General features: G+C 39.4%; 1 protein-coding gene across 7 annotated transcripts in view; it reads left to right on the top strand.

Annotated features, from left to right (window-relative positions):
• Positions 1–7,183: 7,183 nt before the first annotated feature.
• Positions 7,184–13,241, top strand: part of vit (vitrin) — a 56,026-nt gene continuing 49,968 nt past the window's right edge. For all 7 annotated transcript variants that reach the window (XM_057847707.1, XM_057847710.1, XM_057847709.1 and 4 more), the window contains exon 1: positions 7,184–7,519. The gene's annotated coding sequence lies outside the window, so the exon portion shown is untranslated. The remainder of the gene's footprint in view (positions 7,520–13,241) is intronic.

A 13,241-nucleotide genomic window follows, 5' to 3' on the forward strand; every position in this document is an offset into this window, starting at 1 on the left:
TCGGAGTGAGGACAGCATAGACAGATTTAAATGACAGTGGAGTGAAATGCCCACTACAGTTGAATGTATATATCCATCTTGTGTCTTATCTTTCCATTCCAACAATTTATTTTACAGAATATATATATAATTTACAGAAAAATATGGCATATTTTATAGATGGTTTGAATTGCGATTAATTGCGATTAATTACGATTAATTAATTTTTAAGCTGTAATTAACTCGATTAAAAATTTTAATCGTTTGACAGCCCTAGTTTTCGACCAAAACGCCCGCTCATCCATAATTCAATGACTTTTCCATCATATTTCCCGGTCAATCATAAATCAACTATTTGTCAACATTAGTTCATCAACTATAAAACAATGTTAACCTAACCATCGCCTGACATACCATAGAACAATGTCGATTCAACATCACTTGACGTCGAAAATTTCGATGTCAACCATACTGATGATTATGATGGAAAATCAACGTTTATTCAATGTCCGTCTGCTATCTGGGAAAAGCACTTAATTTCATTACTCACTACTGAAAAGTAAAAAAAACGCTGTTATACTCTAACGCTGGCCCGGTACTTCTTCGAGCAAGGTCACAGGTAGATTTTCTGTGATGTTGGCGTTCTCTATAAAAACAAGTGGAATGGTTTGGATAATCACGCACTGAAGGGGCTCTTTACCTTACTCTATGACAGGGGTCCCCAACCACCGGGCCGTTGACCGGTACCGGTCCGTGGCACAATTGCTACCGGTCCGCACAGAAATAATAAATTATTAACGACTGCATTCTGGCCGAATTAACTTTGGCCTATGCCCATTAACACACTAATATCCCTGTCTACTCTAGATATAATACTACAGGATAGAATGTCGTCAGAGAAATCCATTGATTGGACTGCTACCAGTACATCTTGTTTTGTATATCTATGTACGCTTGTCCTCGATAATAACGTATGACGTAGGGCGGGCGCATCACATTTGTTCCCGGAAATAATTAGCCCCAACACTAGAACGACTGAAAAAAAAGACGTCTTTGGACAGATTTTTTACGCGGGAAATGGCACCCGACGAGCCAGAAGATGAGCCTACAACCTCGAAGAAAACAACATCTACGCTACTTCCCAATCACTAAAGACCCACAAACTGCGAAGGAGTGCATTCGTGTCACGTTTGTGAATAAACCGAGTGATTCGAGCATGTCTGTGCAACAGGAGGATCAGCTTGTAGAGATCGCAAATGATGGCGACCTTAAACGTATTGTACATTTGAGACAACAACTCTACCGCGGTTCAGGATTAAAGTCATTCCGTAATATCCTGACATCGCTACGAGAGCACTGAAAACCATGCTACAATTTCCAACATCGTATCTTTGTGAAGCAGGCTTCTCTCACTCTCCAATCACATCTAGATGGAAGCATCTCGTCTCAACAAAACAGGCTTAGGTCTCCCACTTATTCAGCAGGTGAGTTATATTTTCCCTGCACTTAACACGACGGGGCTAAAAACAAATGTGATCATGTAATTTTATATTTGCTGTATTTTATTGCCGCACATTGCCGGTGTTCTGACAAATTTTGCATAGGCGTAACATTAAAAATGACCGCGAATGCAGTGATTCCAAAGTAAATACTACAAACTTTCTTTACAGAAAGGATTATTAACTTACGTTTGATCATTGACGGACATGTAGAAAATAGTACAACTGAATATAAAAGAGGGCTTTTTCACCGCGACAAAAGCTTAGGGAGCATAATTTTATATGGGTGCAAAATTTGACAGAACACCGGTCCGTGAAAAAAAGACCCAAATCACACCGGTCCGTGGTGCAAAAAAAAAGGTTGGGTACCCCTGCTCTATGAAGTGAGGGGAAACTGACAGATTTACAGACCCGGCGGCATGGGCGGGCATTAGGGGGCCGGGCCCGCCCTGAGAGATTGCTGTGCCCGCCCTAGCTCGATTAGACTGTACTGTGTTTTTTTTTTTTTTTTAATCTTCCACAAAAACACACACACATGGAGAGGACGAACCCTCTTTTCATTCTATTTTGATCTGTCGTCATTCAATTCAACCAATCTGAGCAGCGAATGAAGACCATTTCTAGCCAATCACAGATAAGGGGGGCGGGCCGAGTAGCCGGCCATTTGGTGCTCATGTTTATCAGTGCATATGTTATGTTTACGCTGAAGTGAGCACTGATTTTTTAAATGTGTACGCCTACGTTCAAAATCTGTACGTTTTTCGTGCAATACGTTTTTTTTTCTCCGTTCGGATTTTGTCACCGTTTTGGCAACGAGATAATGTGCGTTACGATGCGTTACTACGTTGGTTGAATGACGCAAGAAAAGTCAGAGACACTGAGAGAGAAGAGTGTTGTGACGCTGTAGCAAACACGATGCTAGGCTAGGTGGCTCCAATATTTCCTGACTGTAGCCGACAGCCTACAATCTATGCCTAGATATCAAATGCTTATAGAACTACATGCGAAATGACAGACGGCGACGTTAATAAACAGCCGCAATTTTGAAGCAGTAGACTTCTCAGAAAGGCTCGGTTGTAGTGAACCTTCCTAGTGAATTTAAGTAACTTTTAATCTAAAATACTCCTAAATCGGCAAAATCTTGACTTGAATCTATCTTTAAATGATGAAACAGTTTTAAAACTTTAACATGTCGAAAGAATACAGAAGGGAACTAATGCAAAAACGGTAGCAATTTTAACAACTTTAAAAGATGATTGACAACATTTACCGATTTCCAAACATAGCAAAGGTTACTATGTTTGTTTTTGTTGTTGTTTTTTTAATGGAAAAAAAAGTAAGGTAACATCATTTACTTTGCCAAGTAACTAATTACTATTACCTTCAGGTAACTGAGATACTAACTCAATTACTTTTTGGGAGAAGTAATTTGTAACTAATTAATTACTTTTTAAAAGTGAGATTAACAACACTGGTCATAAAGATGAAGTCTGCAGAATGAATAGTGACGAAAGCGGAGATTTTATTCTGCCAGTTTGTTGCCAAACACAATTTGCCCGCAACTATTGCTGATCACCTCTCAGAATTAGCAAAAGAAATTGTTCCCTGACTCAAAGATTGCAACGTTAGTTTTATCAATTGACCTTTTTAATTTATAATTGGACACACTAACGAACTACCTTCAAGTCAAACTAAATTGCGAGCTGAAGTGCTATGAAGCGCAGCCATCAAAAGTCATGATAGAAATTTCCAAAAGTGCTACATACAATTATAACAAAAGTCACTGTTAAATTTTAGTAATCATGATGTAGCTGAAGATATTGTTCTTTCATTGCACCAGGTTATGTGTTACAATATTACCAATAAATTCATATTATTTTAAAAATTTAAAGTTAAAAATTAAAGTTTTATTTTTGTTTGATATTGCACACTTTAAATGACGTTGTAAGATTAGTCACTAATTTGTAAGGGCATAAGTTACTATTTGTAAGATTGCCAACGGCCTCGGGTTGACAGGTATGTTTTCGTTTGTCTTATAAATTTACGATGAACTACCACCAGGGGTGAAAGTCGGCAGGAACGGTCAGGAACGCAGTTCCCGTATAAGATTCAGGGCCAGAACGCAGTTCCGGTATAAGATTAAGGGCCGGAATGCGTTTCCGGTACACGGTGCTTTGATTCCGAAAATATGACGGCAACTGTCAAAACGCTTGATTAAAAAAAAATAAAATAAATTAAATACTAAGCTGCCACGTCATGCATTTCATCTCCAAGAAGAAAACAATCTACCAACATCAGATTTACATACACAAGTGTTAACAACAAGCATAATAAAGTGCTTGTGTAGTGCATTCCGTTGCCACCAATATTTATTATTGTTTTTATTCCACGGACGGCATGGAGGTTTCCCCAGCTGCTGCAGTTATCTGAGTCTGACGATAATGAGTCATGTCAATGTGCGAATGCACCCAGCAAAGCAAAACGGCTGGACTCATTTATCCGTTCAATTGGCTGACATACTGACATGTGATCAGCACAGATCGTTAGCTCTGATTGGTTCAAATGTGCATGTTTTCTGGAACAGCAAAAAAAAAAAAAAAAAAAAAAAAGGTTGAATTGATGCGACAAAAAAAGGGCAATGCAACCTAAAATGGATCAAATCTTTAAGAGCAACGAAAGAGTTGAGGAGGCATATTTATCAAATTTAGTTTTATTTGCTCTGATGGGGAGGTTCAGAACATCATAGCTGTCAATGTGCACTTTGGACTTATATTTGTTCATTTATGTTAGGCTACTTCTTCATTTCCTTATGATTTAAAAAAGTCAATGTTTGCGCAATCTTCAAAATATATTCCATTTCACTCTGCAAAATATAAGTCATTTGTACTTATTTTTCTGAATGTATGTTATGAATATCTTTATTATTTAAAAAAAAGTATATGTTTACATTAACTTAAATTTTATTATACATCCTATGGTCTTAAGTAGTTAAAATTGAGATTTGGCATTTAGTATGTGAGGAAATGAGGGAAAATTAAAAATAAAAAAAAGGAAATGGAGGTTGGGGTCATTGCTGTTTTTGTTAACTTTTATTTTGCAAATCATTGAAAAAATACAATTTTGAAAGAAAATCAGATTTTGCGTTATAGAATTAACTGTGCTAAAACAGTTTTCTTTGCATTTCAGTAGTTTAACAGGTTTGACAGCCCCCCCCCCCACACACACACACACAAAAAATGAAAGAAAAAAGTACATTTCTGGCACCGTGGCGACCTTCACACCGGGGAGTTCCGGCAAGAAATTCTAGCCACTTTCACCCCTGACTACCACTTGTGACTTCAGTGACAGAAAATATTTCAGTGCACTGATGTAGTAATGTACGGGTAATAATGCCAGTGTTCAGGCTAAATTTACATTAAAGAAGTGTGCCTCCCCAAAAAATGTAATGCCCCCCCCCCACCCCCGTAATTTCTTTTTGCAGCCGGGTCTGCAGATTTATAATCATATTTAATAATTATAGGTTATATGATTATTGATTTAAACTAATATTCTGGAAACTTCGTAGTGAATATATCAGCATTTTTGTGTATTTATTTATTTATTTATTTATTTTTAAACAAAAGAAAATATTATAATATTATAAATTATTAGGGGGGGGGGCTTGAAAATATTAAGCCCCCTCTAAAATAGGCCTAACAACGCCCCTGCCTGATATTATTACAGCATGCCCATCTAGCGTTTGTATTTTATAGCCATGATTATCGCTTAATTAAAATGGATTGGACGTCTAGCGCCGACAATGGCAGCCATTGAGTTAAATTGTAGCTGTTGGTACTTGCGTAACACAAATTTGTATACAGAAAACATTAAGCGTAAAATAACGCTGAAGTGTGACCACAGCAGAATCCAAAGTGTGCGCGCGTCTGTCAAACAAGTGTTGATTGGCGTGTTTGGGTAGATAAGGAGGCGTTACGACTGCGGGGTGCGAGTGCCATGGACCAGTCTGGGAGTCAAGAATTAGTGACGGGATCTGTCGTTCACTTGAGTAAACGAATCCATTCCGGTTCGTTCAGTAAAACGATTCGTTCAAACGAATCGTTCAACGAATCGTTCGCCCCCCTCATCTCCCTCCCCACCCAAATGAATCGTTCGGTTAGTGAACGGGAAGTGACGTTGCCGAACGAATCACCAAAGACCGCTTCGCAGTATAACTGAACGGGAAGTGACATTGCTTGGTCCCTCCCTCTCTTGCACATTGACCACTCGTCGTAGTTTCAGAAATGAGTGACAGGCGATATCATTCTGCTCTCAGAGACAGCCTCGTCTCCCTCCCGCTGCTGCAAAAGCGAGGGAGAACTTCCGCGTCGTCTGTCCTAGTTCTATGGGCTCAAAGTCATGGCTCGTGCTTGCATTTCGAATTAGGACACGGTTAAACATTTTCCTTTTGAGGGGGGTTTGGGGTCGGGGGCGCATGGACTTTCTTTAGCATGATCTTGCTCACATATATAATGCTGCTGCTAACAGCCAATGCGGCATGCTTGCTGTCACGAAAATAAAAATAAATCGAAAGTTTAATTTCTAATTATGGAACGGCCAACTCATCACATTAACCTCTCGCTCTGTTGTATTTTTGTTTTTTATTATTAAGATGATCGTTTTGAATTTTTGCACTGGTATTAATAAATAAAATAATCCGGTCAGCTCCCCTGTCGTCCCCGCATCTCAGATCGTCAAATGCTGACGAGAAATAATTGTTTGCTTTATGATTTCGCCTTTCTACTCTCATTAGTCTGTTAAGAAAAATGTAGACATATTGCGACATCTCCCGTGTCCGCGCGCTTTGTTTTTGGGGCGCTTGAGTAGCACATGATGGACGGATTGACATAATTTGTCAAACCAACCGACACCCTCTGACACGAAAAAAAAAAAAAAAACACTCGGAAAAAATTGACATGTATATACAGTTTCATTGCAAATCAGTATTATGGTGATCATACTAAATATTATTTTTTTTCTGTGCACATATGAGGTACATATCGCTGCCATGAAGCCTCCATATAGTGACAGTTCTCTGCCCGCTTCACTGCCGTCACGCGACCGCGACCGGTTTTGCTTGCCTCGTAGCTACGCGTGTTTTAAATTACTGTAAATTTGATAGTATGTCGTCATAGGCACAGTCCCGAGTCTGTTGAGTAAAGTAGAACACTAAACCATGCTCGCTAGATTTGTGTGGTGTTTTTGTCTTTTTGAGCAGCATTTGATAGGCTCCACGTTAACAAATATGTGACAAAGTCGTTTCCTTTCATTTTATGACTCGTTCACCGCATAGTCATTGCTGGAAAGTCAAGTTAGCAGCAAGCTAGGTCAGGAACCGGAGGACCGAATCACTGAACGGGAAGTGACAAAACTCAGTCTTTCCCCCCTGCCTGCACGCTGGCTGCTTATTGGCCACACGTGGAAATGAGTGACATACGCCCTGATTCTGTTTCCGCTCCCTCCCCTGCCCGCGATGAGGCTGGCGTCTGATTGGTCGTGTGCGATGTCAGAAGACGCTGCCGCTTGCTCAGCGCCCTCCCACGCAGCGAACAAGCGCCACCAACTTCATAGAACGAATCAGTGCAGATGGTGATTAGTTCGGTCTCGTTCACCCAAACAATTCGTTCAAAAAGAACGAATCGTTCGCGACCGATACAACACTATCAAGAATGATTTCTCTCCAAGCAGCGCAGCAGAAAAACACGAGTAAACAACAGTAAGAGGTTAACAACAGGATGCCTGCAGAGAGTTGATATACTTCTAGGTTGAAGGGTCAATGCATCCTCTCTGTATATGAGCGAAGAGTTCGCGTCTGTCGAGTGGGACGGGCAATTGAGGAGAAACTGGCCCCATCCTCGCCTGCACTTTTAATGAGCTGCCTGGATCATGCACGAGTAAAAAAAGTCCAGGTGGAGGCTTCACTCATCTGAATGGAGGCGTCAAACTAGCGCGCAAGGATTTACATTCGCGATTTGCTGTGCTGCGGGATTATTTGGAGTCGTCCGGTGAGTTTGTTTTTAATTACTTGGTGGATGACAGCAAATTGGAGTGCAAACAAGCAGTTGTAAAGTGTGTTAGCGCTTGGCTGCAGCGTAAATGGAGGATCTACTTTATTTCTGTGCGTAATTGACTCGAATTCAGGCGGACTGTCAAAACGTGGTCCGATCAGTATGAACTGTTTTCAACATCACCTTTTACCCCTTAAAATAATTTACCTTTTAAAAATCATGTTTGATTCAAAGTTTGCAACATTTTCTGGTTTTATTTTAATTCCTCCGTCTTTTCTGAATCACTTTAAAAAGAGTGAATTAGTCATTCAACCATTTACAGTAAACAGACGGACTTTTCATGGATGGCGATTCACTGATGTTATCTGTATTCTGAAAGACTTAACTCTGACCCCCCCCCCCCCCCCCCCCATCTTTTCTGTTCTTGCAATGCATTTTCTTGCACTGAACAATATTTGACATGTCTGCCAAGTTTGATCAAGGAAAAGTTGGCGTGTAAACAACCTGTCCAGCAGCAGACTGGAGCAGGCTGCGACTTGCACTGAAAGCAGTGCCAAGTATTAAAGTATTCCAAGCTGTACCGGGTCTGATCACCAAATAGGGCCCACAGGCATAGAGGCTTTAAAGATAACCTCATAGATTAGTTTAGCCCATATTTTCTCATTTTTGTTCCCAAACCTCCCTGAAAAAAATCATGTACTTCCATTACTTAAAATTCATGGCTGTATTTACTACTATTGCTGTGGTTCGCGAACCTTTTTGCCTGAGAGGGCCTTAACACCCAACATATTTAAAAATGTGATTCTACGAGAGCCATATAAAATGTTTGTGTCTATGTGTGTATATACGGTAATTTATATACTCTCCGAGTTGTGATTGATAGAACTGTTGAGAAAACAACAAGGAAAGCTTAAGATTGTCACTTGAGATGTTACAATCGTTGCTCAGTTGCCCACTAACCACTTGGAAAAAACATAGAAACATGAATTGCCGTTGCGTATATACAGTAGGGACAACCAGTTCGACGTGTGCATCACAGTGGCCGAGTCAGGTGGAGCCTCTCAAGGCAGTTGTTTCGTGAGTCTCACTCTCCTGGAAGTGGTGACAATTTGAGAGGCGAGAAAGTAATGAAAGTGAAACCGATCACCCGCCTGTGTGACTTTGGGTACCACACAATTCACTTTCGTTGTTTAATTTCCCCCTATGCATTTTCATAATTATATTTTAACTCATTTACTATACTTTATAGCCACGCTGCTGGCTGAGCGGAGACTTAACGCACAAGGCGAACTCTGTAATGTCCATCTTTGTGCAATCCGCGACAAGAGGACCACCAATTGGCACCGAATTGAAGCATATCGTTGAAAAATATGTTTAAAATGTCCAAGATCAATGTGTGAATGCGCCATCAGCTCATCACAGCTTATTTATTTGAAGCGAGTTGGCCGGTTCCACATTTAAGATTACGGGTTGGCCGAGAGCCAGATGCACTCCTTAAAAGAGCCAGTAATGGCTCGCGAGCCATAGGTTCCTGACCCTTGTACTAGTGAATGTCAGGATAGCTGATTTAAGCTTCAGTAAATGTACAAAAAGAGTTATATGGCTGTAATTCCTTTAAGTTCAACTACATATTTACGGCAGTTTTTTAAATGTTTTTTTAAGCAATTGCAGAAATGTATAACTGCAACAAACTGTATATGATGAAATCCACATGCACGGAAATAATGTGTGTTAATCAGTGTTGTTTTTGGAAGCCCTTTTAATTTTTGTCTTAGTCTTTTGGACAAAAATACTTCTCATATTATATATACATTATTTTCAATTAAACCCACCCAGAAGCCAAGACCTGTATGGAAAAAATTGTCCAAACATTTAAGCGGATGCTCGCCACACTAAAGTGGATGCTAATGCTAACGCGACGACTTATATTTAGTGTATGATGATCACTCAGCACAGACCTTTAAAGGCTAAAGCAACATGGCATATTCTCTCTTGCCAAGATAAGAAAAGAAATCTTACCATGTGTTTCCAAACAAGCAAGATGGAGCACAGCTTACCTTGAAACACATGCTAAAATCCTGTGAGGAAAGTGAGGGAGAGGCTCTGCACATCTCACAAACAGTGCTATGAAGCAAGCTGACCTACCCCACTTACAATACGAAAATATCATGCCGACTCACGCACTGTGAACATAAACTAGGATGACCATATTTTGATTTCCAAAAAAAAGGACACTCGGCCCGGCCTCGATATGTTGGAATTTTACTCAAAGTTCACTCAAAGGTGCCTATATCACTTTAATATATTTAAAGTGCCTCCTCCGTCTGGATAGCAATGTTCAATTTTATTTAAAAAAAAAATATATATATATTTGCCATATAGTATATATTATATACTATATGGCAATAATTTTTTACTCAACAGGTTACAGGTTACTCAACAGGCTTTAGTTTTCCTAAAAAAATTTAAAAAAAATCAATAAATAAATAAACAAATAATGATAAAATGTAATATTTATAATAATTTCCATTTTTGCGCCACACACAAAAATGAACCAAGCCGACGAGAATTTTGAAGAGGTCCGCAAGTACGACCACCTGTAGAATGTTTTGTGAATGCATTATAAAGATCGCCAAATGGCGAGCAATTCGTGGAAGGAGATTGCTGAAAATAAGGGGCTGGAGGTCAGTGAAAGCATTAAAAAAATGGAAGAACCTCAGAGACAAATATGTGCGCTTTCGGAATCGAATGGCCACACGAAGCGGTGACCCAGCCAGCCAAAAACTGCCAGCTTTTTATCACTCGTATTTTTGGTTGGTGCACTTTACCATTTATTTTGTACATATGTTTGCTGACTTATTTACATTTACACTTCAAGAATATAAAGAATAAAGCATTGCTTGCTCAATGTTGATTAGCTGAAGATCCGCATTCAAGTGTTCCATCTCCGTTGCCATTGTTGTGTAACCGGAAGAAAAGTAAAGGAATTCGACAAGTCCCCCAAAACTGTACAAACACAACTCCACACCCCTTCTAGTGGCTTGTCGGTGAATTACAAGAGCAACACGTTCCCTTGACGCTGAACTTCGAATGCTCATTGACGACGTAGAGTCTACGCCGTCACCAGAACGCAGAAGCATAAATTAGGCTTTAGGTTAGTGGACATCAAATTTGAGGTCACGTGGGCTATAAGGTTAAACTTTTTTTTTTTTTAACACCAAAAATAGTCACTTGCCCTAAAAAGGATGAATGAATGATCAATTATAAGAACCACAGCATTTTCCCCAATGACCAATCACTGACCCGATAAAAGTACGTTTTTGGCAACACCACTGTAGAGACGTGATCTCATGGTGGTCACTTGGCTTGTTGATACAGCAAATCGAACATGCTCACAATGCAACTTGGACACCAGTGAATGCTGGGATTTACCACTGTCTGCACAGAGGAGTATACCATTGTGTGCCACATAAGTTACCATGACACTTTAAGTATCCAACCGTCATTTGAATTAGCAACTCCGGATAAAACTATCAGAAAAATACGTCAGTGCACATTTGTTGCATCTGTGCCTTTTATATTTGTTTAAAGATTGGGATGTAGAAAACCATTTCAACATTGACAGCAAATATAATGCAGGTAAACTAATTGCTCTTTGAAAAAGTGATCTTGCAGCTGCCCAACATCCTGTTTCTTGCCCCTTTACACCTGTCAGGTGTCCCTTATCGAGCACAAGCCGATTGTTACTGATAATACATCAAATGAAAATACCTGCAGCAAATTTTACTGCAATAGATCATGCATTACACTAGAAATCTTGGAAGGAGAGCACAAGTTTGTAATCCCTTTTGTGGCGTGGGGTTACCCTGATGTGAATTGTGCTATAATTCCTTCAACTATGTGGACTGTCTGAGCTGACAGATTTACTACAAAATGAGTGAGGACCGATGTCGAGGACCTTTCACCTTCTGCCATAGATATGGAAACTACTGTTTCATTTCTGTTCCGTTCTTTCCTATTGATGGATGGATAGTAGCGAAAACTACAGAATTGGCCTTGGAGCACAGACCTTTCAAAATATCTACTTTAAAGGGACAGACAACTTGTATAGGGCTGCAGCTATCAAATATTTTAGTAATTGAGTATTCTACTGAAAATTCCATCAATTAATCAAGTAATCGGATTTTCGGAGCAATTATAAATATATGTACATGTGAAAAAAAGACATTTCACCAAATACTGAACCATTTTTAGACATCTTTATTTTAGATGTACGAACAGCCAACAATTGCCTCTCAGCTGTGACTAGAATAAAAACAACAAATTCACTGCTTTCACTCAAAAAACCTAAGGTCTTATTTACAAAAAATCTTAATCCTTACCTATAAATGTGATTACGCTTGATAAGACACATGCACTTAAAAATTGGGTGGTTTTCCCACGTGTTTCTATTGAATTTCCATGTGTCAAGCTATTTCTAAGTTTAAGTTAAGTTTTGAGTTTAAGTCTAAATTGTAAGTCCTGATAGGACTTTTGAGTTTTTGCCGTTTTCAAAATAAATGTATGTGCCGTATCGGAGCACATTAGGCACCAGTGCTACTTGGTGTTTTTTCCATCAATGACTACCGAACTAAAATTGGCAGTTAGCTTTATTATTTTTTTATTTTATACCCTCATCACTCTACAGCGCCGTGTTTTTACAGAATAAATAAAGCCTGTGTGAAAGACACAGCCACGCATCAACAGTGGTCATAATTACCTCATTTGTTCCCAAAAACGTATAAATACCTTCTATTTTTAATTGCTTCAGAGTCCCAAAAATGTATTTATACGTCTTTTGCATTTTTTTTTTCACAATCGGCATCTATAGGTTCCCATGTATCTCAGATAGAATGCACAAAGCTCAAAACCCATTTTTAAGCAATAAAACTGGCCACTGGAGGGCAGTAGTGCATTTGGTAATACCCGCAACCCTATTCAACGGCAACCAACGGCCAAGCCGCAAAGCCGGGGAGAGGGCGGAAGACGACCGAATGGATGACAGGCACTGGACGACCAAGCAGAGCGACCGGGACCACTAGATGCCGTACTGTCCATGCTGCTCGCGAGCAGAGCCCGCAGACACTCAAAAAAATCCATCTTTTTGAAACAGGCGGCGATGAGGGAAAAGTTTAACCTGCTGTCGCTGCCAACACAACGTCATATTTCAGTTAGTTATGTCTAAATAAATTGTTACTTTGCTATTAAAAGCTCTATTTGTCTTGTTGTTTCTGTTTTTTTGGTAAAAGGAAAACATTATTCAGATGTTTGGGTTGTAACTAAAGCAAAAAATAGCTGTGTTAAAGTCAAAGTTATGTTTGAAATGTATGCGTTCACAAAAAGCTCAATTTCTCAGTTTTTTCATCAGAAATTGGAAAAATGCTCAAACTAAGCTATTTTCTAATGCTGATTTCCAAAGAATGGAAAAACATTTGAACTTACTTTTTTTCTGTTGAAAGAAGAGAGTCTAATCTTTCTTTTGGTGGGTTCCATGTTTATATAGCAATAGAACAGAATTTTCTGTGGGCCTTGCAAAATCAGTCAAAATCCAGTAAAACGGCCGGGAGCGAAAGGCCTTGCTCCAGTGAAAATGGCTGGGAGTGAATGAGTTTATAGAAACCTAGCCATGCGCAGGGCTAACGTTACATTAGCAAGGTATAGTCACGTTAATGTTATTTAT

Source organism: Corythoichthys intestinalis, chromosome 10, assembly GCF_030265065.1.
Source record: "Corythoichthys intestinalis isolate RoL2023-P3 chromosome 10, ASM3026506v1, whole genome shotgun sequence".
Taxonomy (NCBI): Eukaryota; Metazoa; Chordata; class Actinopteri; order Syngnathiformes; family Syngnathidae; genus Corythoichthys; species Corythoichthys intestinalis.